This window comes from Miscanthus floridulus, chromosome 5 (genome assembly GCF_019320115.1).
Source record: "Miscanthus floridulus cultivar M001 chromosome 5, ASM1932011v1, whole genome shotgun sequence".
In the NCBI taxonomy this organism is placed as follows: Eukaryota; Viridiplantae; Streptophyta; class Magnoliopsida; order Poales; family Poaceae; genus Miscanthus; species Miscanthus floridulus.
In genome coordinates this window covers 62,797,918-62,822,476 of record NC_089584.1, presented here as the reverse complement: position 1 = coordinate 62,822,476, position 24,559 = coordinate 62,797,918, and the positions used below count along the sequence as shown (strand labels likewise).

At 45.3% G+C, this 24,559-nt stretch overlaps 1 pseudogene; it reads left to right on the top strand.

The window, feature by feature from the left end:
* The first annotated feature begins 842 nt into the window (after positions 1-842).
* LOC136450007 (protoheme IX farnesyltransferase, mitochondrial-like) lies at positions 843-7,369 on the top strand (annotated as a pseudogene).
* Positions 7,370-24,559: the final 17,190 nt, after the last annotated feature.

Sequence of the window (24,559 nt, the reverse complement as noted above, 5' to 3'; positions counted from 1 at the left end):
AAGGGGAGGATGATGAGGACATCGCCACGCTGGACACACCGACGCCATGGTCTTCCCCAAGTTGCAATTCGTTCCCAACTCAGCTGCCACGTCACCCTCGGATTCAGCAGACACGTCGTCACTGTTTTGGTCATAACTTCCTCATACGACGTCGAAACGGGCCGTTCTTGGATGCGTTGGAAAGGGGACGACGACGCCGTCGTTTTGGATCTGGTCCCAGCTCCAGAAGGTCCGTGGATCATTCTGTGTGACCACGACAAGGTGCTGCGTCACCTATTTGGGCCAACTTGGCCATGTATCGTGTCGGGCCTTAAGCCCAAGTTGTGGGCGCCCAACCCCTGGCCGTCCCCAACCCTAGGTCGAGTCTTAGACTATAAACACAGCCGCCGCCGCTGCTACACAATCGGGTTTTTGTTTAGAGTTTAGTTTTCCATCGAGAAACTGAATCGTTCATTGTAACTGTGGTGACAAATCCTTTTACAGTGATCCAGGGCCCCCGTTCTTGATCTCCTCCACTGTGTCGATTAGTCCTTTGGAACCGAGTTCTTGAACCCTCTATTGATATTCGCGTCATTCATATTTGCAATTTCAGATTGCGTGTTTTACCTTCTTGCTTGTGCTCTTCGATTCACTTGCAGGAAAAGCCTTCTTGGCGAGGTCAATCAAGTTGTGCTTGGTTGATAACCAACGGAGCGGTGGTGTAACGGTTGCAGGGTTCGAATCGTGTCTGATTTGAAGCCGGATCGCCAACGTCGAGATCTCCACAAATCGAACTTACCGGCTACCTCTCGGAAGATCGGGCCTGTACTCATCAATCCTCATTTCATCCTTTTATCTGACAGGAGAAGCTGTTTAACCAAACGGTTTATAAAAAGTGCTTCAGCTTCTTCAGTGAATTTACTCCGTAGATGAATCCAGAAGCTGTTTTGACCTGAGCGGAGCTTACAAAACGGCCCCTCAGATTGTGTTTGTTTGGTTGGGCAGATACATACGACACTTGGAACTGGCCAACGATACCCCCAAAACTTCCCTTGCTCTTGTCATTGGTATTTCATCAAACACACGGCGGGCAGGAGCAAGAAGCCAAGAACGCCGCCCGGCACCAGCAGAACGGCATGCTGCGGCTGCCCGCCGGCGCTAGCAGCCGCAACTCCACATGGAGGTGCAGCGGGCTCCGACAGCAATCTGGGCGCCGTGAGGCGGAGAAGCGGAGGAGCCACGGCTGCTCGCGCCACGCCTGCTGCTCTCCGAGGCGGCGTCGGCAGCGGCAACGGGCGCGGGCCTCGTGACGATGCGCCGCAGCCTGAGCTCGGGTGTCCCGGGCGGCGCTTTGAGGCTGCCGAGCCGCCGCCGGTCGCCCGCGCGGCGGTGCACCACGTCGACGCGGACGTCCAGTAGGCCCGCCGCGTCGGCGGCGCACGGGAGGTCCCTGTCCTGGCGCGCGCGGTCCGCGCTAGCGAAGTAGTACTACGCCCTGTCGGGAGACACCGCGCACGGCGCTGGCACCAGTGACGGGCATTGTTGGCCCTGCGCTGGCGGCGCGGGTGCGTCCGCGTCCGCCTCGACGCCTGCAGCGGCGGTGGTGGCGGGGGCTTGGCTTCTGCACGGGCTTCGCTGCTTGCCCTTGCTCCTCCTCCTCCGGAGCTTCTGGAACCATTTGGGCGCCGGCATGGTGTGTCACCGTGGAATGAAGCTAGGCAGCAGGGGACAGGGACAGAGACGGCGCCGCCACCTCCCGGCTGGATCCCATCGAGGATGGCCTACACCGCCGCGCGGTTCCTCGAGGCATCGGTGCGGCGGAGTGCGGGGAGGAGGACATGGGGCCTCGATCTGGAGCCGCAGCGCGGAGAGGCGGAGCACGAGGAGGGGCCGCGAGCGGGATGGGTGGGAGAGCTCGGCCGAGATGGAGCCGTCGGGGGAGACGGCGAGGGAGCCGGCGGCGAGGGAGAGCGGCGCGTCGAGCGAGTGAGGGGCGCGTCGAGGTGAGAGGTGAGAGGCCGGGAGGTGACGAGCTCGCTCACCGCGCGCTCCATCTCGCTCCACCGGGCCAGGCCCTCCTTCGTTTCCTAGGACACATCAAACACGGCACTTGCAGCCAGCAACGCAGCCGGACCGTCGGGCCTGCGTATCAAACACGCCCGTAGTCGCCGCAGCCGGCACCGCCATGTTGAGGGGCGGCCGCACCGCCGCCTCTGCCGCGAGGGCTCTCCGCTCGCGCCTCGTCCTTGACCTCAGCCACCACCCAGGCACTCACCCACGTCGCTCGCTCCTATAATCCTATTGCTTTGGCGCGTACCTCCTCTTCCGCCCCGTCCACCGCCACGGCGAACACCATCGTGGAAGAAGCGGCGGCGGCGGCGGCGGCTGTATCCGTTTCGCAGCAGGCCGGATCCATCTCCGATGCGCTGTGGCACTACGGGAAGTGCTACTGGGAGCTATTAAAAGCCCGCCTCAGGTGCTCGATTTTCTCCCCCTGAGCCCTTCTTACCTATGGATTTGGTGTAACGTTTCTCAGAGTAACATTCCAATATAAATTGAATAACACGCCATCACTTCATGCAACTACAGACATCGCTAAAATAGGTGCTGCTTCACTCGGTTAACTGTTGTTGTATATCTAGTCCTAGAGTTGTATGAAGCTGTAGATTTTGAAGGACAAAAGTTTGATGATGGAATCTTCTGCTTTCTTTCCTCGTTAACAACTGAATCACTATAGAGCATGACAGCATGTTTATGTTCTTTGGTACTTATGTTGAATTCGAGAAAATTAGAACTGGGATTTTTTATGCGCATTTTTCAAAGACATTGATCTTTGGCACATGTTTATCAAAATTGAGCTAAAACCTTTTTATATGCATTTAATGTATATACCATGTAGACCATATGCTCAGTTTTACACAGACTTGTTGTTAAGTGAGAATTCTGCTGTGGCTGATGCTGTCTGTGCTAACTTAACCATTGTGATGTCTTTTTCTGCAAACATTTGATCTTTAATTGTATTCTAAGTTTGCTAGGAACTTTGAATAGTATGCTTCTTATATTTGTGGTGGGCATTTATTTCATGTTTAATTCTACACGAGCATGTATGCTAAATGTTATTTTTTCTCATACTAATTCTAGACATGCATATTGCACTAGCTTATCTCAACTATGTTTGATTCCATAAATTAAAAAAAAAAAACTGCTACATTACTAAACACTTAGAACATTAAATAGTATCACTCCTTTCTAGTTAGTGTGTAAATTTAATTGAGGCAGTAGTTCAAAATTCAATCAACCACACACTTTTCATTGTTCCTATTTTGGAACAGCTAATTCAGCACATGGAACCAGAATAATATCTGTAGTCTGTAATAATGGTCTTTTCTCTAAAAAGAAATATTCCCCTCATCCAAAAAAGGTGTCATTCTAGCTTTGTCCAAAGTCAAACCATCTTAAGTTTGAACAAGTTTATACAAAAAAAAAATTACCAATATTTACGATACCAAATATGCATCATTAGATCAATCATGAAATATATTTTCGTATTGATGTCATAAATGTTGATAATCTTCTCCATAAACTTGGTCAAACATAAGATAGTTTGACTTATGACAAAACTAGAATGACACTTTTTTGGGACACAATTCCTTTTTGTATGTCGTGTATAAAAGAAAAACTCAACCTGCAGGGCTAAGACAGTCCTCGGGCATTTTGCTAAGAAGATCTTCTCACGCACCGTGCCCCACCCACACATAGTGGCACCGTAGCCCATGTGAGAACGGCCATGACTGGAGATGGACCTTAGATCTGTGCTGTGGTGCGGAACAGATGAGGGTATTTTTTTTAACCTCAGCTTGAAATTCACTCCCACAGGGAGTCAAACCCAGAACATAAGGAGTGCTCCTTGAGCCACCTAACCAACTCAGCTAGAGGTCCTTTCGCTTGTCGTGTACATATAAAAAAAACTATGTAAAAACACCATTATAATGGTACAGAATTGACATCCATACAATGGTATGAAAGTTAATCATTTTGGTATAATTGAGATATTTGGTAGTGGACAGGCAAGCAGGATGTTTGTCTCCCCCAGAAAAAAAGATTGTTAAGATAACAAAGGATTATTTGCTTCACATCTCTGATTCCATGCATTGAGTTCCTCATGTTTTGGCAATTTGGCTACATATCACATATGTGGTGTAGATCCTCATTTGTTTAATCTATACGAACTTCCAAGTCAACTGTAATCCCTGTAACTAAGCTTGCTAACCTGCTATGTTCAACTCTGCGCTATGTGTTCCATACTCATTGTTACAATCACCTTTCTATTTTGAATCCATAGGTTGTATTCAGACTGTAAATCAAAATTCTGGACAGATTTGTCCAGACCTTATGCAACTAACCTTCTCTTGCTAAGAAATATGGGGCCTGTTTGGTTGGGTGGCTAACCCCTAACGAGGCTCTAGGTAGCCACCTTGAAGCTGTTTGGTTGCCTGTTTCAACCTCTTAGTCAGGCTTCACCAAGCCACCGACCAGCTCGTAGCTTGGCTTCCTGGGAACGTGATGGGAGGCCGTTTTCGCGGAGCTAGGCTAGCGCTTACGCTTGGTTCACCTCCTAGTGGGGATTTGTTCACACTAGAGTTGTCGCCGGCATTGCATCTGCGGTCTTGAGCCACCCCTGGCGCGAAGCAAGACAACCGTGCCTCCACTTGCTCGTCTCGTCCACCGGACTAGCCTCGCCGTCACTCCCTCATCCGCTGCAACTCCGTCCATGGATGAATCTGCTGCAGCTCCATCATCTATCACGAGCAGCCAGGTGCCCCTCCACGCCGTCATCTACTGCAGCTGGCCATGGATGAATCTGATGGTGGCGTGTCCTCCGATCCATCAAGCCGGTGTGGGAGGAGACGGACCGGGGTGGCCAGGCAGAGCAGGGGAGGGGCGTTGTCCTCGTGCGTCAATGGCGTCCGCCATGGTGAGGTGGAGGTGACGGTCGGCGAGGAACAGAGAAGTGCACCCCACCCGTTGAGGTGCTCGCCAGGCGTGCATTAGGTGCTCGCCGGCGAGGTGCTCGCTAATGCCTCCTCCTGCGCACCCACCCCCACCACTTGTTCGATGAAATCACTTAAAGGGGGTACCAATTGGAAGAAGAGGTGATTCTATGCAAAGCAAACCAGGCAACCAAACACACCGTTTGTTAGTCAGGTTTAGACAGTACAGACAACCAAACAACTAGGGATTGGCCTGGTGGGAGCAAGAAGCTAGCCAGGCTAGAAATAGGCCATCAAACCAAACACACCCATGGTGATTCATTGTTTCTTCCAGCAGCACTTTAGGATTTGCCACTCGGTGCCTTACCGACATTTATGTCCTTGGGACATTGTCCGTGAGAATGGAATTTTCAATCCTAGTTTGGTACGAAGTGGGTGTCAAAATTTTCAAACCTTTTTCACTCAGTGCAAGAATTGTTGATTCGCCTAATGTCTCTAGATAGTGTATAGTAGTGTGGCACTTCACTTGGAATAGGTTCGGACAATATTGTGATTCAGGATTCAACCTTGCCTGTTCATTTTGTGGTCCCTTGGACCTGATGAGTGAAGATGAAATTTCTCCTTTCCGTGCATCTTTTTATCTAATGATTGCTCCAAATTTTGTATTTAGTGCTCTTGTTGTGGCAACTTCGGGGGCTGGCTATGTGCTTGGTAGAATGGTAGTAGCAGCATCGTGGACATTGCCGGACTTTGTTGCACATGTGCTGGTACAATGATGGTTGCAGCATCTGCAAATATCCTCAACCAGGTATGCATTTCTTACTTTTTGACATGCCAAATCAATATCCATTGTATTAACATGCATGCAAATCTTTGGTTCTTCATGATTCTGCACCAAATATTAGTTTTCTTAATGTATCCTCCTTCCCACACATTACGCCATATCTGGATTTGAGCTATATGGATAATCCTGCTTGATATGATCGTTAGTGTCCAGAGACATTGAACTTGCTTTACTTACTTTCTCCTGCAAGACAACTCAGTATTCTCTCTGATCATTTCACACCTACTTTCAGGTTTTTGAGATAAAAAATGATGGTAAAATGAAAAGTACAATGCGACGGCCCCTGCCTTCTAGTCGCGTTAATCCTGCACATGCTGCCATGTGGGCTACAAGTGTTGGAGTTGCAGGAACAACTTTGCTAGCCTGGAAGGTTCTTGCTTTCTCTTTGCATTCTATAAATGCATATTCTATTTTCTTTTGAAATGTACTCATCTAAGTGCATATTCTGTTTTCTTTTGACATGCAAAAAATTGGCAAGGTTTGTGCAGGCTAATGGCTTGGCAGCTTCTAATCTTGTTCTGTACGCATTTGTGTATACGCCGTTGAAGCAAATACACCCTGTTTATACATGGGTTGGGGCAATCGTTGGTGCCATTCCACTACTTCTGGAGTAAGTTACTGATCACTGTTGTTATTCTTAGGTGTTGAGTAGCTTTTTATGTGTTATAGAAACATATATATTTTCTGCATGAAAGGACATATAATTGACAGTAGTTGGTCTATGTAGAAGGAAAAGGTTCTCTCAGTACTGGTGAAATTGTGAATTTGATTCCAATTTGTAAATGGATGAAGCACCGCCCTACTAGCTGCTGAACTAGTTTCTCTGGGGTGCTGTTTCTCAAAAAAAATGTCTGGGGTGCTTGGATCATGGGACTATGGCCTGAGCTGCACAGAATACAGTGAAACTAAGAGATGCGTTTGATATTCTCTCCTAAATAAGAATCAAGTTGTCTATTGTTAGGTAAAGGGCATATCATGACTGCATTAAGTAAGTTTGATGTCTGGAATGTGAATGACTCTTAAGATATCTGTAAAATTGCTGATCACTCTTTGCATCTATTCTTGAGCAATATCCACCCATCCATGACGCCCTTCAATTTCCATTAGATCATGTCAAAGGTTTGTGGAAACCTTCGAGTGTGTTTAATATTGGTCAATTCTTGCTGTAGAGTATTTTGCTGTTATATTGCTGTGCTCCTAATTGATATGTTGAATACGTCAGTAGAACTATCTTCATGTTTTGCAAGATGTGATCCTTTACTGTGTCTTCCTCTGTACAGGTGGGCAGCAGCTTCAACTGAACTGTCACTAAATGCGATGATACTCCCTGCCGCATTTTATGGCAAATCCCTCATGTTATGGCTCTCGCATACTTATGTTGCAATGATTACCTTGCTGTGGGGGTAATTAACTTGTCCCAGTTCGCATCTAGCAGATCTGTCTGTAAAGAGTCTATGAAAACTGTGGCCATGTGACTGGTTGTTTGGTGCAGGTATCGTATGTTTTCTTTTGCTGACCCTACTGGTAAAACAACTGTGTGGGTTTCACTAAGAAATTGTCTGTACATGCTACCTTTGGGGTTATTTGCATATAGTATGTGCTAACCATATTGAATTTCTAATTTCTTTTTTTTTAATTTGTTTTTGTAGATTTGAGATCTTATGTTATTAACACTTGTAGGGGGCCTCACATCTGAGTTGTTCAGTCTTGAAGCTTCACTCCTAACATTATTATCATTTGTGCTGGAACCAAGTCCGAAGACTGCCAGGAGAATGTTCTATGGTAGCCTACTGTATCTGCCTTCATGGCTGAACTTCTGTTACATCGGCTGCCTAATGAAAAGGCGCACAATCTGGCTGAGAAAAGTGAGTTTGACGGAGTTCTGTATGGGGCTGATCTGCAGGACAAAGAACAGAAACGCAAGACAGGAATTCAGGAAACCTTCTCGTGTGCAATCACGCCCTCCAGTTGCCTATGCTTCCGTGGCTCCATTCCCTTTCCTACCGGTGCCCATCTCTTATTATCAAAGCAGGAGACTTTGGCCGTCAACCAGGCTATCCACATCACCTGAAATACTTCATCCGTTCGATTCTGCGCTCGACGCTCTAGATTCGCTCGGCCGACCGCTACAGCGCAGAGCCCCCTCCACGGAAACATCGCCGTCTCTCCCCTCCTCGTCCCAGATCGCAAAAAAAGAAAGAAGCCTCCCGTCGTCTCCCTCTCTCGGTCTCTCCCGAGGCCACGGCCCTTCCTCACGCGAACCGCGCCTCTGCTGCTTCCGCCCTGTCGTCCCTTCCTCTCTCCCTCCCTCTCCCTCTTGATCTCGGCGACGGCCGTCCGATTGGCCCGCTAGGTCTCGCCCTCCCCATCCCCTTTCTCCGCTTCGCTTTTCCTCGTTGCCGCCTCTTCGTGCGCTCCGTCCGTCCTCGTCGCTGTCGTCGTCGTTCGCCTCGCCGTCGGGCCTCTTCCTTCTCCCATTCAGTTTGCGTGGTAGGCTGCAGTCGTCTTCGCCTTCCTTCCCGTCTACAATTTCTTTTACTGTTGCTGGTCCATCCTTCCTTGGCCGTCGTGGTTTCGTCCTTCTCCATCCGTTGCTTGCTTTCTCGTTTCTATGGTTCCGTTTTGCCCTGCGCCTTCGTCCTCGCTTGAGTTTCTGCCGGTTCTTCACGGTGCTCCTGCCTCTCCGCGTCTATTTTGGCCTCCTAGGGTTCGTCGCTACAGTGCGCGCTGCCGCCGCGCCACCTCCGCCCGCCGTGTTTTCCCAGTGTTTTTGCTGGGCTTGCCCTTGTCTTGTTTGACGCTTTTTTGCCTGATTCTTTGCATTCCCTTTTTTTGCTTACGCATTTTCCCCTTCGTGCTCCACATGCGATGCCATGTTCACTGCTCTGTTGATGTTTGCCTTGATTGACAGGTTCGGTGCCGTCGGTTCAACGGCGCGGAGCGGTTATGTAGGTAATTTCTTGTGGCGCCGGCATCATCCCGGAACGTCCCTCGGCGTCAGGGTTCTGTTTCTTACTCCCTGTTGATGCCTTTGCTTGCAGGGTGTATGGCCACAGGTGTGTCGTCCGCTGCGGTCGTCTGCCTATCACCGACACGCCTCGTATCGGTTCTGCGTCTGCTGTACGGGTAATTGCAGTTCCCTACTCTTTATAGGAGACACACTTAGCTATGGGTTTTGGTCTGTTTGTGCGCGGCTGCACATGTTGTGTGCGTGCCCTGTGTGCTCACCTATGGTTGCCCTTTGCGCAAGGCCACAGGTGCTTCCCATTTGTTAAGGTGGTATCGTTAATTTGGTGGCCTTCAGCGTTGTTTTCGATCCATAGGTTCTGCTTCCGTTCATCTGTATGCTAATGCCGTTCGATGTAGTTGTGTATTTGTTGGCGCCTTAGTGTGTACATCCACACCGTCTGTTCTCATGTGTTTGTTCCCGTTTTGCTAGCCGTTCTCTTTCGTTACCCCTTGTCTATCAGAATATCGGCTTAGTGCTCTTCCTCCACGTGGTACCGGTACTGCTACTCATGTGAGGTTCATTTTGTTCATGCATTCTGATGCTCATAGAGTCAAAGAAATGTGTGCTGCTACTGCCATGAATGCACCCGTATCTTGATGTGTGCTTCAGACGTCTGTTCATATCATCTGCCTGTCGTGTGTTGATCAACCTTACTCCGAACCAATGTTTGCGGAATGTTATCAGCTGGTTTCTCTTTACGTTGTGCCACTGCCTTCTGATTTGTGAATTGATTGTATGAGCTGGATGCGTACTATATGATTTGCATTTCATGGACCTGATTTTGAGCAACATGTGTAGTAGCTTTATTTAGGTTTCATTGCTTCAATGTAGTAGAGTTACAACTTCGAAATAGAAGATTGACACTATTAGACTGTGGAACTGAATTGTAATCTACCTATTTGAAGTCACGGGCATCACATTATTTGCCTGTGCAGCCGGGTACCACCATGGAGAAGGTGGGTCGGCCAAGTCAGTTGCACGCCACCATTTCTGGGTCTGGGTGGTCCTTCCTGCTGCTTCTTGCAGGGGCACACACGGGCATCTTCAGCCACCTATCACGTGGGGAGACCAGGAGCAGCACACGGCCAGACTTGAGGAAGATCTAAGGAGTATGTCATTCCCTGAATCTAAACCAATTGGTGCTCCTTTCCTGACAATTTCTGCACCTTAGTATCCTTTCTGATCGACCTATGATCAAAAACACTATTACACTACCTTATTTTTCTCCTCCACTGAATTGCTACAGTTAATTCTTTAGCTTAATCTGGAGGCATGATGTAAAACAATCTTGATTCGCATAGTTCAGCCGTTGATTTATTATATATAGCAACATACATATTCATAATAGTTGCCGAGCTATTGATTATGCATGTTAATGTGTAACATGCCAATGGGTCATCTCAAATTAAGATGGGGAAAAAGTAGGATAACTGCAGTAGGGGATTTCAGGTGATAAATTTTTTTATAGGCAATCGAGAATGTTGCATCGCTTGTAGTTTTAGTCAGGTATGTTGTTTTCTTTTGAATTCACACTGATCATCATGAATCTACACACTCCCTCCATTTATTATAGTAGACAATAAGAAATAATCTAATAGTTCTTTGTTGCCTTATAGTTTTGCTTTTTTCAAGGAATGCCTAAATGACTTTTAGGGGCATATCTTTTGTCATATTGTGTTACTATGCACTTTCTTTTGGCAGAGAAACAATCTGCACTCATATAATTTGGTCAAGGTGTTTACTGATGTTCTATTTAAACAACTGATTAGTACATGAGGTTAAGTTTGCTGCAGGTCAATGTCATAAAGGACAAATGACAAGAAGTTGGAGATCCAAGCACCACAACATTAACTTTTTGTTTTATTATACATGAGATGGCACAGAAATTTGATGGCGTTCCTGTCAAAGTCTCAGGATCCCGTATGAAGATTCTTTCAGTTTTTTTATGGCTCGGTACGTTTCCAAAATCCTATTTTACATCATGTTTCACCACCATATATGTACGCTCTTTTTTTGATATGTTACCGGTTTCAATTTTCCTCTGCGGAACTTTTAGGTGTACATGTGTACACCTATATCCTTTACTGGGTCTGCCCTTGTATCCATGACAGGATGACGACGAGGATAGTGTACTCCAGGGAGTTTCTCCTATGGTTTGGCGAGTTGGAACATTCCAAGAAGCTGCCCCCTGACTTTGATACACCGCTTCTTAGGTCATTTCGTCTTGTTTTCTATTGCTTAGGCCTTTTTCTCAACGGCCAGTGGGATTTCTGTTTGACGATCTTTGTCTTTCAGTTTTTGTACATGACATATCTACATTAAACTCCTAATATTGCTTCCATGCAAAGATTAAACATGTTTTTTACTCGTGCCTTAACCAGCTGATTTGCCGGCGCACGCGATGGCGCGCGTAATGGACTAGTATATTATGAGTCATGAAAACCTTCTCTGGTTCTTCCTGCAGCAGTGGGCCTGTGGGACAGTGGGAGCAATGTGTTCATGCGTTTTTGTCTTATTATACATTATTTTTCTGACATCAAGGGGAGTCCTTGGTGCGTGTGTTGTTAGAGGTGTTTTTTTAACGGATTCAGGTCTTTGCGGCTCACTTAAATGTAAAAAGTGCTATTGATGCTCATTTTGATGCCTCGAGTAACACGGTTATGCTGATGTCCTCAAACATTGTGATTTTCTTGTAAAATTTGGTTAACCTTAGTAATGTACATACATTCAAGTTCCATGTAAAGCGGTGGTCTTCATATTGACGGCACTTTTAGTTTATTATATTAGGTTTATTTGGAATTTACTCCAATTTTGGTCGAAAATTTCACAAGAGTGCGCTCGTTCACTCCTGTTCCTCTTTTTTTCTCAGCTACAGTAGTGTGGACCAGACTGGTAGTATGATATACACACTATCTTCCCATGCTGCTGTTATTATCATGTGGTGGATTTTGTCCTAGTTTCTACCTAACTTTGACAAATTGCTGTCTACGATTAAGGTGGTGTTCGGCCTAGCTCCTCTTGAGGAGCAATAGACGGCTCCGACTCTTCTGCTTTTTACTAAAAAACGGCTTCTCCAGGAAAACGTTTCGCACGGCTCCTTTGCAGGAGCCGGAGCTAGGGAGGAGCTCTGCCAAACAAGCTTTAATTATTGCATATTTGTACTCCTTTCAAGAAAAGAAAATGTCGTTTTGAACTGTATAGATAGATTTATGAACTATGATTATCAGTACAATATTTTAGTGCTGAGGTTGAAACTTTAAACGATGTCGCTGAAATTTGACTTATACTGATGCTTATGTTGATTTTTTGTGAGAGAAAAATACTGTTTGTTTGCTAAAAAGTGCTGCTGAAGTAGACATCCACCAGAAGTATACAGATACAGTGTGAACTTCCCCTATATCATAGGCTACACAATTTCTTATTCTTTCAATTAGCTCAACGGGAGATGCTATACTCAAGTCCCAATGTCCGTGCCAAAGAATTTCCCTTAATGTTGCCTGCAAGGTTTGGGTTAGGGCTCAGACCGTATGTCCGTACCAAAAAATTTGGAGGGCCATTGTGAAACCAAAATTTAGTTCTACAAGTTTAAAAAGGAAACAAGTTTTTATTGATAATCATAATGGAAATACAATTTTCTCTAAGTGCTAAAGTCTTGAATAATATGATATACTCCCGCCATCACAGAATAAATTAATTTCTAGAGTTGCCAAGTCATTTTTTATATTTACCAAAATTTTAAAAAAAGTACAAATATTTATTATTATGAAAATATATTTTATGGTATATCTAACGATACTAATTTAGTATCATAAACTTGACACTCTTTTCTATAAATTTAGTCAAACTTAAAAAAATTGACTTAAGACAACTCTATGAGTTGATTTATTCAAAACTAAGGAGTATCTTTTTAGAAACTATCCTTGTATCATTCTCATACACAAAATATTCACTGAAATCTTCATATGAATCATATCATGTTTTATTGTAGCTAATCGATACTCTTTCTTGTGTCATTGTTGAATGCAAGTAGGATTTCATCAGCTTCAATATAGAAAATCTTCTTGAGTTCTTTACGAATGTATCTATCACTAAAGCTAGCCATTTCAAGAAGTTATAAACCTTAGGATGTGCCATACTTTCATCCTAAATATTGAAGTAACTTCAACCTTATATTTAACTGTGTCAATATCGAATTTTTGCTCCACTCATAAATTCAGCCTCAAGGCAACTACAAGTCTCAATGAAAGTTTCATGTGAGTTTCATTTGCATTAACTAGGTTGTCACATATGCATTTTTTATGACATGACACTGTATTTAAGAAGAGAGAGAAGAAATGATGAAACTCTCTTAACACGATTACCAAACTCTTTATGAGTCATGAAATTAAACCATACCATGAAACTTATAATTGAGAGTGGATATTTCATCCAATTTTTAAGGGACCGTGACGCCTAAGAGGGGGGTAAATTAGGTAACTTAAAGCTCTAACTCTAAACTATGGCCTTTTTTCTATTCTTAGCAAAACCTTTGCAAAAGATAAACTATCTAAATGTGCAACTACGGTTTTGCTAGTGTGTTGCTATCTCTACCGAAAAAGGAGTTATGCAAACAATGTAAATGCAGAAGCTAAAGAGTAAGGTAGAGATATGCAAACTCCCATCGACGACTTCGGTATTTTTACCGAGGTATCGAGAAGCGCGCAAGCTTCCCCCTAGTCCTCGTTGGAGCCCCTCGCAACGAATCCCTCGCAAGGGCCAAGCTATCAGTCGGATAACTCCGTAAATAGCCCCGGGCCTTCCCCACGCGCAAGTGGGTCTTCGGTGTGCCCTCCGACAAGCCTCTCCTAGACAGCTTCCCGCCGTCTTCACTATCAAGCTTTCGGCCAAAACACCGCGGGCCTTGTTCCGTCTTGTACACGGTGGCAACCACACCACAAACGCGGTTGGTGTGATCTTGCAAGACTACAAGCCCCTTCGATATACAACAATGGTGCACACAAGCACCGAGTGATAAGAGGTATGCAAACCTCACTAAACACTAGGCCTAAACCTAGAGCAAGCGCATAAGCGGTGGTCTAATCAACCTAAACATTTCGTAAAAGCATCTACGCTAATCACTGAATGTATCACTAAGCACTATGCAAGAGAAGATCACTAAAATGGTGTATCAACACCATTGGTATGTTTCCTTAACTCTCCACATCTCAAATGGCCGGTTGGGGGTCTATTTATAAGCCCCACCGAGAAAGTAGCCATTGGGGGCAAAATCCACCTTTCTGCTACTGATCGGACGCTGCTGTCGTCCTGACCGGACACGTCCGATCGTCCCGACCGTTAGAGCACGCGCGTTGATCGAACTCTGGCCGAGTCCGGTCTCACTCGATCGGACGCGTCCGGTCGCGCTGGCGCCGCTCTAGAACCTCTCTGGACTCGATCGGATGATGTACTTTGTGCGTCCGGTTGTCCAGTGCCGCTGCGTCCGATCACACTAAAAACATTGCCATGACCAAGAACAGTGTCATTGGTGCGTTCGGTCACTGCTTCGCTCAGCATCCGATCACAGTTGCTGACGCCTGCTATTGCCGAGCAACTGATCGGATGAGTCCGGTCCCTATAAGGGCCACGTCTGGTCACCTCTGCCGAGCTCGTTTCTTCGCGATCTTGCATCCGGCTTGGTTCCCATCTTCGTGCTTGGACTTTGTTTGATATCTTGGATTTTTCTCTTGTGCTTCTAGGCTCTTGCTTTTGGTTTTGATTGTGGGATCATCATGTCGCCTTCGTCCAAGTCACGTCTTGCACCCTATTAAACTACAAAACAATTACTTGCAAATTCATTAGTCCAATTTGGTTGTGTTGGTCATCAAACACCAAAATCCAAAGTAAATGGGCCTAGGGTCCATTTTCCTTACAATCTTCCACTTTTTGGTGATTAATGACAACACGACCAAAACAAAGCAAATAATAAAAAATTTGGAATTTAGAAACTATTTACTTGCTAGGATGCAATGCAAAGGGTAAGGTTATATGATGCTAAAAGATACCACAAGTAAGCTAATGCATATCACATGTAAATATCTTTGGAAACTTATCTTGCCCTTGCAAATGTCCCCATGTGGCATTATGGATTTAAGTCCCCCCTAACTCCATAATCCACTATCCTCCCTTTCTCGGACCATTACCACTTGTAAATTATTATCATTATCACTTGTAAATTATTATGATCGGGCTTACTTTTGGTCCTACAAATTCTCCCCTTTGGAATCAAACACTGAAAAGGAAGACATTAGTAGCACAAGGGAGGGTCAAACTTTGTGATCCTTTGTATGTGGAGTGAAATAGGTCACAAAATTTGACTCTCACATTACATAGACTAAGCTCCCCCTAAATATATGCATACATATGATGGAGAATGTAGTTTATGCATAATTGGCAAATTAATGCTCAAGGGAGTTTAATCACTTGCAATAGGTGGTGGATATTTGAAGTATGATGCTTAACTCTGGGGACTCCATTTTCCTTGCCATGAGACTACTACACACATGATAAGCTTGAAAAGGTGTTAGTCTCAAAGCATCCAACTTGTAGAGAAACCTCCCCCTAAATTTGTGCACACAAGTATGGAATACTTGTAGGAGACATGCACATTGATTTTAGAATAAAAATACCACTTAAAAGATGACATCACATGAATGTGAGAATCATTTTTTAAAGTGATATTCGGGAGAAATTATCTACAATTTGGACTTTGGCACATATTAGATGAACAATTGTAAAACAAGCTATGTGTCATGCTCCTAAATAATTTAAACCATATAGGTTTGCTCCAAGGGTTAAGAGTGAAACCGAGCAAGCCTATGATAAGATATACCTAGTGTATGCAAGACAAAAGATTAAACATGCAAATGCAAACCTAGGCATGAAAAGGAACTAGATGCTAATTGAGATTGCAAGAAATTAAATCTAGTTACCTAACATGGGAAGGGGAATTTGGGTCCATAGTATTCACTAACCCACTTGTCAATTACCTTGTCCATAATGATGCACCCCATGAAATACACCCATACTTTACCAAGTCTCCAAATTCCCCGAAGTCCATCGGACTTTTTACTTCCCTTTCGGGATCCAAACCTTTTTGGTGCTCTTCATGTTTGAAATGATCTCCTTTGGCACCCAAATGCATTTGGCCCCATTGTTGGCTTGCTTGTTCACCTTGATGGCCACCACCTCGTCATTTTTCTTCTTCTTCAAGAGATAAGGTGTGTGTTGGGTACATAAACCTAGGGTCCCTCGTAGACCGGCTTCCCCGCAAAAGCTCGGCCCAAGTAGACAGCGCGCAACTCATGGGCCGACCCAAGAGTCTAAAACAACAGGCCAGAAGGGCGGTCCAGTCACTGACCGGAAGGTCTGGCCAAGGAGGAACAGCGCCCGCTTGTCGACTCTGGCCCACCTCTCCGACCGGAGCGCTCACTTCGGTCTCCAGCCACCACTGGATGGTCTCTCCGACCGGAAGGCCTAGCAAAGCACTACCTCCGACTCTAACCCCACGTCTCCAACCAGGGTATGCAAAGACCCTACTCACTGCTCTTCTCTGACTGGCACAACCAAAGCTGATTGGGACCAACCGACCAGGGATGCCCGCCCGAAAAGGACCAGGGAACGAACAAAGAAAGCAATGCAAGGCGCTCAAGTCAAACCATGATACCAGGGACCATACCCTGTCACCGGCAGGAACAGTACTCTGCAACCGCCCTGACACAAATAGTATTGTAGGCACCGACATTTTCCTCTATAGTATTGTGGGCGCCGTTAACTCCCATACGGTCAGGCCCCCCACATGCCTTTGGGCATCGACAATGTTGTGGGCGTCGGGATTTACCGTACCGAGTGAACATGGTGAAACTCCTCACATGCCTCTGGGCATCAACAGTATATGCAGGTGCCGACATCTGCCATACCCAAAACAAGACGATGTAACCTCCCATATACAATCGACATCCAATAGTGTTGTGGGCGCCTACCATCCTCCTGTACCTACCGGCGTGGGCAACAAGACTTAGAAGCATACGAACTCTCTCCCGCTCACTTGTAAGGCCATCCCCTTCATCTATAAAAGGGGATGTGCTCTCTCCCAACATTAAGTGGATTCAAGTTCATACAAGTTAATCCAGATCGATCAAGTTCACTAGCTCACAACCACAGAACCGCCAGGTTCGGACCTTAAGCACACGCTTGAACACTTAGCTCATAGAAGAGCTCCTGTCGCTCTTGGTCCTTCTGACCGGAGCCGATTAGACCTCTCGTGCACCCCATCTTTCTCCTTCTCATTTGTAACCCCACTACAAACTTCGAGCACCTAGGCTCAATAATAAAGTCGCCGACCGACTCAAACTGGACGTAGGGCATGTTGCCTAAACCAGTATAAACCCTGTGTCATTGAGTTCTAAGCTACCTCCGATCACAACGTACAGCAAAACTGTAAATATTTACTTGTTGGTCACTTTGTGCACCGACAGTTGGCGCCGTCCATGGGGAAGACGCTGTATGTTCAACACTTTTTGGTCATCGGATGGCCCACTGTTCCGCCACCCTCATCGTGGTGGGCTTTGGTGATTCAATTCAGTTTGTCTCACTGGAGTTTTTTGCGCTCCCACCTGTTGGGATGTGGGTTCCACCCATCTTTGAGCCATCCCGAGCCTTCCTCCTTGGAAGCCTGGACTCCGTCGCTGACCAGTTCGACATACTACACCTCTGCGAGGAGGCACTCATTCTGGCACCTATCGGAGGGGCACCCTCCATCGACTCTGGGATGCACAACTTTGAGGACGCGGCATCCGCGCTTCATTCCGAGCAAACTCTCTGCTCAAACCCTGCTGTGAGTAATGTACATATTGTTATTTACTTACTATTCTCTATCTTCCACTGATTACCCGGAGGGACCCCGTTGTCCCTGACACCACCGCCATACGACCGGTTCCCCTATGGCCTCGCATCTCCCATGGACGCGTACGCCCAGGGGCTCCGAAGGATGCCGGCATCGCCCCCTCTCGCATCCAAATTCATGGGGATGGCGAGCTATGCTCCCACCTATTTCCTCGACCTCATGGATGATGATGTTGATAGTGACAGCTCCAGCATCGGTGACGTGGTGCCTAGCCACCATTCGTCCTGGGAGTGCGCTATGGCGGACGCTCTGGGACAGCCACCGGTGGTAACACAGTCCTTGCAGACTCACGCCCCTCTGAATCCTCATGCGGAGACCCCCGAGCTCGCACGTGAGCATGGCGAGGAACCACGACAACAGTGGCTGCACTAGCCACTGACTGCGCTAGCGTGCTCGGCGCACCATGTAACACCTCTGGTGTTTTGACCTAATACTAAAATTTGACATGTCATCATGTGCATTGCAAAGCATTCATATAGTAGAAAATTTTGAATGCATTCACTATATAATCTTTATTTCATAATGTTGTTATTTCATGTAATGTGTTTCAAAAACCTTAAACAAAGATCATGACCACAAGGGTCAAATTTCATGTGATCATGTGAGACCATGTGTCATTTGACTCAAATAACCCTAATGGGCCATGTTACTGGTCAAAAATCAAAATCTAAGTAAAAGGAAGACAAATCAAATTTGAATTCACATTCAAATTATAAAGGTCCTTTTTGCCCCTTTTTAACTAATTCAAAATCCATGAGGAATTTGGGGTTGAGGCAAAAAGCAAAGTTGGAGATTATTTTATGAGGATCAACTTTGGTATTCAAAGTTTTTCAAGTTTACATATAAAATTTGGAGTAATTTTGAAATGATTCAAATCTTTAAATGTACCCCAAATTTGAATTTCAAAATGGAGGCAGAATTTGAAAATGTTTCTTAAACCAAAGTTGTAGTACTTAAAAAATTGAACAACTTTCATTTTTGGAGATTTTCAACTTCTTTAGAAAATTTCTGAGTAATTTGAGAAATGAATGCAGTGGCAGTTCTGTAATTATTTCAAAAATCATCTCCACCTCACTGCTTGCCGCCGGCGCCACGCGGGGGGGTCACCGCCGATCAAATTCGCCGCTTTCCCGCGTGTAGGCACGTCACCGTCGCCGTGGCGTCTCCGTCGTGCGCTGTCGCAGCCAGGCGAGCTCATCCCGGCTATAAATAGCCACCGTCGCCGCCGTCGTCATCGTTTTCCCCTCTGCTCTGCCCCGCCACCGTATAGCTCCGCCGCTCGCCGTAGGCCTCGTCGAGCCACGTCAGCCGTTCCCAGCTACGTCAACGTAATCGCATTGGTCTTGCGCTCCTCCTCGACTTGCTCTCGTCGCTGGTGTTGGCCGGAATCGCCCGGCACAACCCGTCTTCCCCGTGACCGGTCAGAGCTCCGCCGCGACTGCCCTCACCGTGGCCAGGCTGCTCCAGACCATCTCCGACTGCTCCAAGCACATCATCGTGATCACTGTGAGCTCCTGAGCGTGTTGCTCACTCTTCCTTTGACTCTACCGCGCCGTAGCCCTAGTTACGTCGACCGCCGTCGGGTCCGAGCCGCCATGGCCGGCGTCGAGTTCCCTCCGGTGTGTCCTTTTCTGTTCTGAGGCTTGGGATAGATGCGCGACTTGGTGTAGATCATGTAGGAGCAGTCCGTGTCGCCGGAGAGTCACCACCGGCGCGTTTTGCTGGCCGGAGCTGGCCGCGCCGCCGCGTCTTGCCCTCTGTCGCTGACGCGTGGGGTCAGGCTATCAGTGATGCTGAGGAAGAAGAATAGTAAGCTTTGGTTATTTTCTGATTTTGAATAGTGCAGCAATTTGGCAATTTTGTAGGAATTTATTTACACATCCAAAAATTCTGAAAATTTTTGTGTAGCTTCTGTACATGTTCTAGTATGACTTAAAAATTTGAATTTTGAAATTTGGATAAATTTTGAATGTTCAAATATTCAGTCCATTAATTGAAAAATGCAATTTCCATGATTTTTGTAAGTCACTATATAACTCCAAAAATTATGAAATTTGTTTTGGTACACTAATTTGTCATGAGGAAGCTTACATAAAAATTTGGGCTTAATTGGACAAAGTTTATTTTATACCTAATGTAGACTTAATTATTTAATTATTTATTCATTTAATTAATGTTTAATCAATTAGGATTTGTTTGACTTTTTGATTTGATTGTTGACCTTGGGTCATTAACTTATAATGATCCTTAGTACCTTAATTAGTATTTGAACTAATATCTAATTTGTGATTAGTAAAGCTTAATGACATTTCATGTGATAACAAAATTCATTAACAAGTTAACTTGTCGAAACCCTAAGTGTTGATTAGTATTGGATCTTGTTTTGGTCATGTTTTGTGACTAGTAGGGTTCCAAGATCCATTAGGTCAAGTCACATGTGTGGTTCTTAATGATAGGGTTACAGGTTGGTTTTGTTGGCTTGCAACTGTACCGCGAAATCAAATCGTTTGCGGGTGTTTTTACATTTCATGTGCCGTGAAAGCATCATGTTTACATTATCATCATATTAAAGCATATGTTATCATTTCGTGTAGAACCCGAGAACGAAACGATTCTAGTTGAGCAAGTTCTGGAAGAATCCCCGGTTGTCACGGAATTTGATAATTGTGGTACTAATCCGGAACCGGAAATCGTCAACGAAGGCAAGCCCCGGTTTATGCATTAAGCCATTACCTTGTTTACTTTGAAAAGTTATCACCTATGTTATTTATTGCATTAAGTTGTTTAATTCAAATGTTACCTACTTGATGCATTACCTACCTTGATAATTGTTTACCATCCTTGAAGATGTTTTCATTTATAAATGCGTAGCTTGCTTAGTATGCTTAATGGTAGGCTTTCAAAGTAAAAGTTTTGATACAATCAAAGATGGCATACTGGCCAAAGAAAGAAAGGATTTAGAATGAATTAGAGACTAGTCGGGTGACTTATCTTGAATGTTGGGTAATGTTGCCGACTATGTCACTTAAAGGCCACTCATTGTGGATCTTCTGAACGAGACACTTTGTAGTACTGGTCACATACTCCGGTAAGCCTACTTCGGCTAATCCGATACTAAGACGAATGCCCGTGCACTGGGAGTGGAGAGATGGCGGGAGTAGCGTGTACCCTCGTGGCTGGAATGTGGCCGGATTTGAGGTGTGCTGTGCTCTCGGGTGGCGTGGAGACGGCTTAGTATAGGAGGATCCGGTAGCGAGGTTGATATATGCAAGATTTAGTTCTACATATGTCGTGTGATAAGGAATCCCCAGCTGGGACTTGAATCAATTCGAATTGCCGATGCTCCGCGGATATGGAGACTCGATTCATTACAGAAGCAATGTAGTACTGGTGAATTACTAAAATATGAGAAAAAGAATGGAATGAGAAGGAATGGAATATGGGAAATGTATATTTAGTTGAGATAATGAACTAAAAGAACTTAGTGGTAAACTTGAAAATAGAATGAAGGATAGTAAGCTTTTGGCAAAGAACTTTTGAATCTTGCTACATCCTTACCTTGCCCCAAATCCCTGCATCTCTAAAGTCTTACACCCCGTTACGTCGGGTTAGTCTTGTTGAGTACCTTTGTACTCAGGGTTTGTTAACCCTTGTTGCAGGTGAGTCGCATGCGCAGGCTTGTTTTGGTCCCTGCTGCATGTCAGTGTTTGAAGTCAACGATGACGATGAGGAGTGATGAATGGCCTTTGGACAAGGCACTAGTTTGTATGATAAATAAAGTTAATGTAATATTATCCCGCTACTATGGTTGTATAACACTTATGGTATTGTAAGTTTGAAAACAACTGGTTTGTAATTATGTTATCTTAAGACTTCCGCTATCTTTTACTCTGGTATATATTTGAATAAACTGTTGTAATCTGCAATGACTGTGATTGGGATCCTGTTTGAAAAGAGAATCGTGGATGATTCGGGTTTCCCGAGGACACCCGACAGACCTGTTGAGTTGTTGGGAACTCGTGTACGCTATCCGAGGTCTGTTAAGACAACGATAGGTGCATGTGGGCCCGATTTCTTAGGAGGTTCTGCCACAGCTGGTATCAGAGCAGTTCCCATCTAAGATCATTGTAGGTTACTTTGGAAAACCTTCAAAATGATTTGGATCAATGAAAGTAAACATGATATTTCGAAAGTTCAATTTCTTTCTTCTTACCTATGATCTAGCCTCAATCCTGTCTTATTTGAAAGTTTGTGGCGGATAATATGATTAGGTTTGTCCTATGTATTATGAAAATCTAGTGCTTATGATTATATCAATCTTTTGTACTTAGATTCGTAAGATCGATTCATGCATCATGCTTGAGCACATTGCATAATAATTCCCCTTAATAGTGGTTGGGTAAGTAATGTCAATCCCATTCTTGCTAACCTCCATTATCCTCAAGCTATTCTTATAGTCCTACCTTAAATCGTACAGGCTATGGCAAAGACCAAGAAAACCGCACGCAAGTCCACGGGACCTCATGGAGTCCCTCGTCACCAATTGGCACCAAGAAATCACGAGCTTGGTGAAGGAAGTTCCAAGAACCTAAGAGAGGAAGGATCTTCGAGCAACCCCGCTAACGTCGAGAACCCTAACAAGGAGCTCAACACTCTTCGTCGGGCTCATGCCAAAGACCAAGAAGAGCTGGCAGAAATGCAAAGGGGTATCACCATGACCATGGAGCTGCGGAATGAAGCCTGGACACGAGAAGATGCGGCCAATGAACGCGTCAATGAGTTGGAGTTCTACGTAGAGGACCTGGAGATGGACAATGCCATTCTACATGAGAATGTCCATATGCTATATGCTCAACTTCATCCTCCTCATGGGGATGGTGAAGTTACCGATGAAGAAATGATTGTAGCTCCAGGAGAAGTCGAGAATGAAGAAGAGGAGGACCCTGAGGAGTTAGTGTACTTCTCAGAGGAAGATGAGGTTTCGTCCGATACAGGCACGGATGCCGAAGACTGAGAGCATGGAGTAGAAGTAGTTCCTTTGCTGCTTTCCTAGAAAACCAGGGTTGTCTTGTGGGATACAAGACATGTAATATAAATAAGAACCCTTTGTAGTATGCAACCTTTTAAAAGCTTTCAATAAAGAATAATGTAAGTAAATGTGTTTCTCTAACAGATGCCTCGTCCTATCACCCGAACTGGTGCTAGTGGCTCGCATGATGATGATGAGTGCCCAAATCCTCCACCAATGCCCTCGACTATGGCAGATGCCATAGCCGCACTCGTCAACGCAACGGCAGAGAATGCCAGGCTGTTAAGGGAGTTAGCGCAGAACCAGCAGGCACCATACCCTAATCGTGGCCGTCGCAATAATGGAAACGACGAGTCAACTTATGTGGATTTTACTGACACACGTCCGCCCGTGTTCTCTAAGGCAGACGAACCTTTAGAAGCTGATGATTGGCTTAGGACAATAGAGCAAAAGTTCAAGCTAATCCACTGTACTGAGGTTCAAAAACCAAGGTTTGCGGCACAGCAACTCCGAGGAGCTGCTGGTGCCTAGTGGGCAAATTTGGTAGCAGTACAGCCCGCTGGTCACCAAATCAACTGGAGGGAGTTCAAGGATGCCTTCAGGGCACATTATATTCCAGACGGTGTGATGACCATGAAGTTGGAAGAGTTCTTGGCTCTTAAGCAAGGGGAGCACCCGGTGATGCATTATGTTGGGCGTTTCAACCACCTGTCTCAGTATGCTATTGAGTATGTGAACACGGACAGGAAGAAAAAGAATCATTTTCTTCGAGGCTTGAACACTAAACTTCAGACAATGATGGCAGCCTGTGGTAATGCAACTTACCACGAAACAATCAACATTGCTATCGCTTCGGAAGAAAATTACCGCCGACACAAGGAGGCGAAGAAGAAGAAAATATTTGCTTCCGGATCATCAAGTGGCAAACGTCAGAAGATAGTATACCATCCTCAGAATCATGGCCGTACGCCATTCCGCCCACAACAAGGCCAAAGCAGGCAGCAAATCTTCATTCGCCCTGCAACTAGTACACCTTATACACATCAAGCACCACAGCAGCAGAACAATGCCAATAATGCAAACCGCAATGTTACTTCCCAGAATCACAATTTTCCATGCTATAATTGTGGTAAACCCGGGCATTTTTCCCGAGAGTGTCCGTATCCTAGGAAGAACAATCCTGATGCACCCAAAGTCCCTGTTAATCAAGCTCAGAATCAGTACAAGGGCAATGCTCAGAACAGTCAGAAGGGTCAGGCTGAGAAGAAAACTGGAAGGGTATTCTATACGCAAGTGGAATCTATTCCAGAAGGAGAACCAGTTATGATGGGTATGTTTCCCATTGCTAAGCATCCTGCAATTACCTTATTTGATTCTGGTGCATCCCATACATTCATCAATCGTACATTTGTTGTGAAGCATGGGATAGCTATTGGGGAAACAAAAGAACCCTATCATATACAGTCGCCAGGGGACGAATCTGTACAAGGGAGGTAGTTCAGCATGTACCTATTAATTTGGGAGGATATGAGTTCCCTACCAATATGCTGATATTAAAGGATCAAGATATAGATGTGATCCTTAGTATGAACTGGCTAACTCAACACGGGGCTATCATAGATGTCCTGCGTAGAACAATAAGGGTAAATGCACCTGACAGCAAAACCCAACTTCTCATCCAACTTCCTTTTCCTAAGAGTACAGTGGAGACCGTCTGTGCAACTATTGTTGAAGGAGCCGAGAAAATTTCAGTGGTATGTGAGTT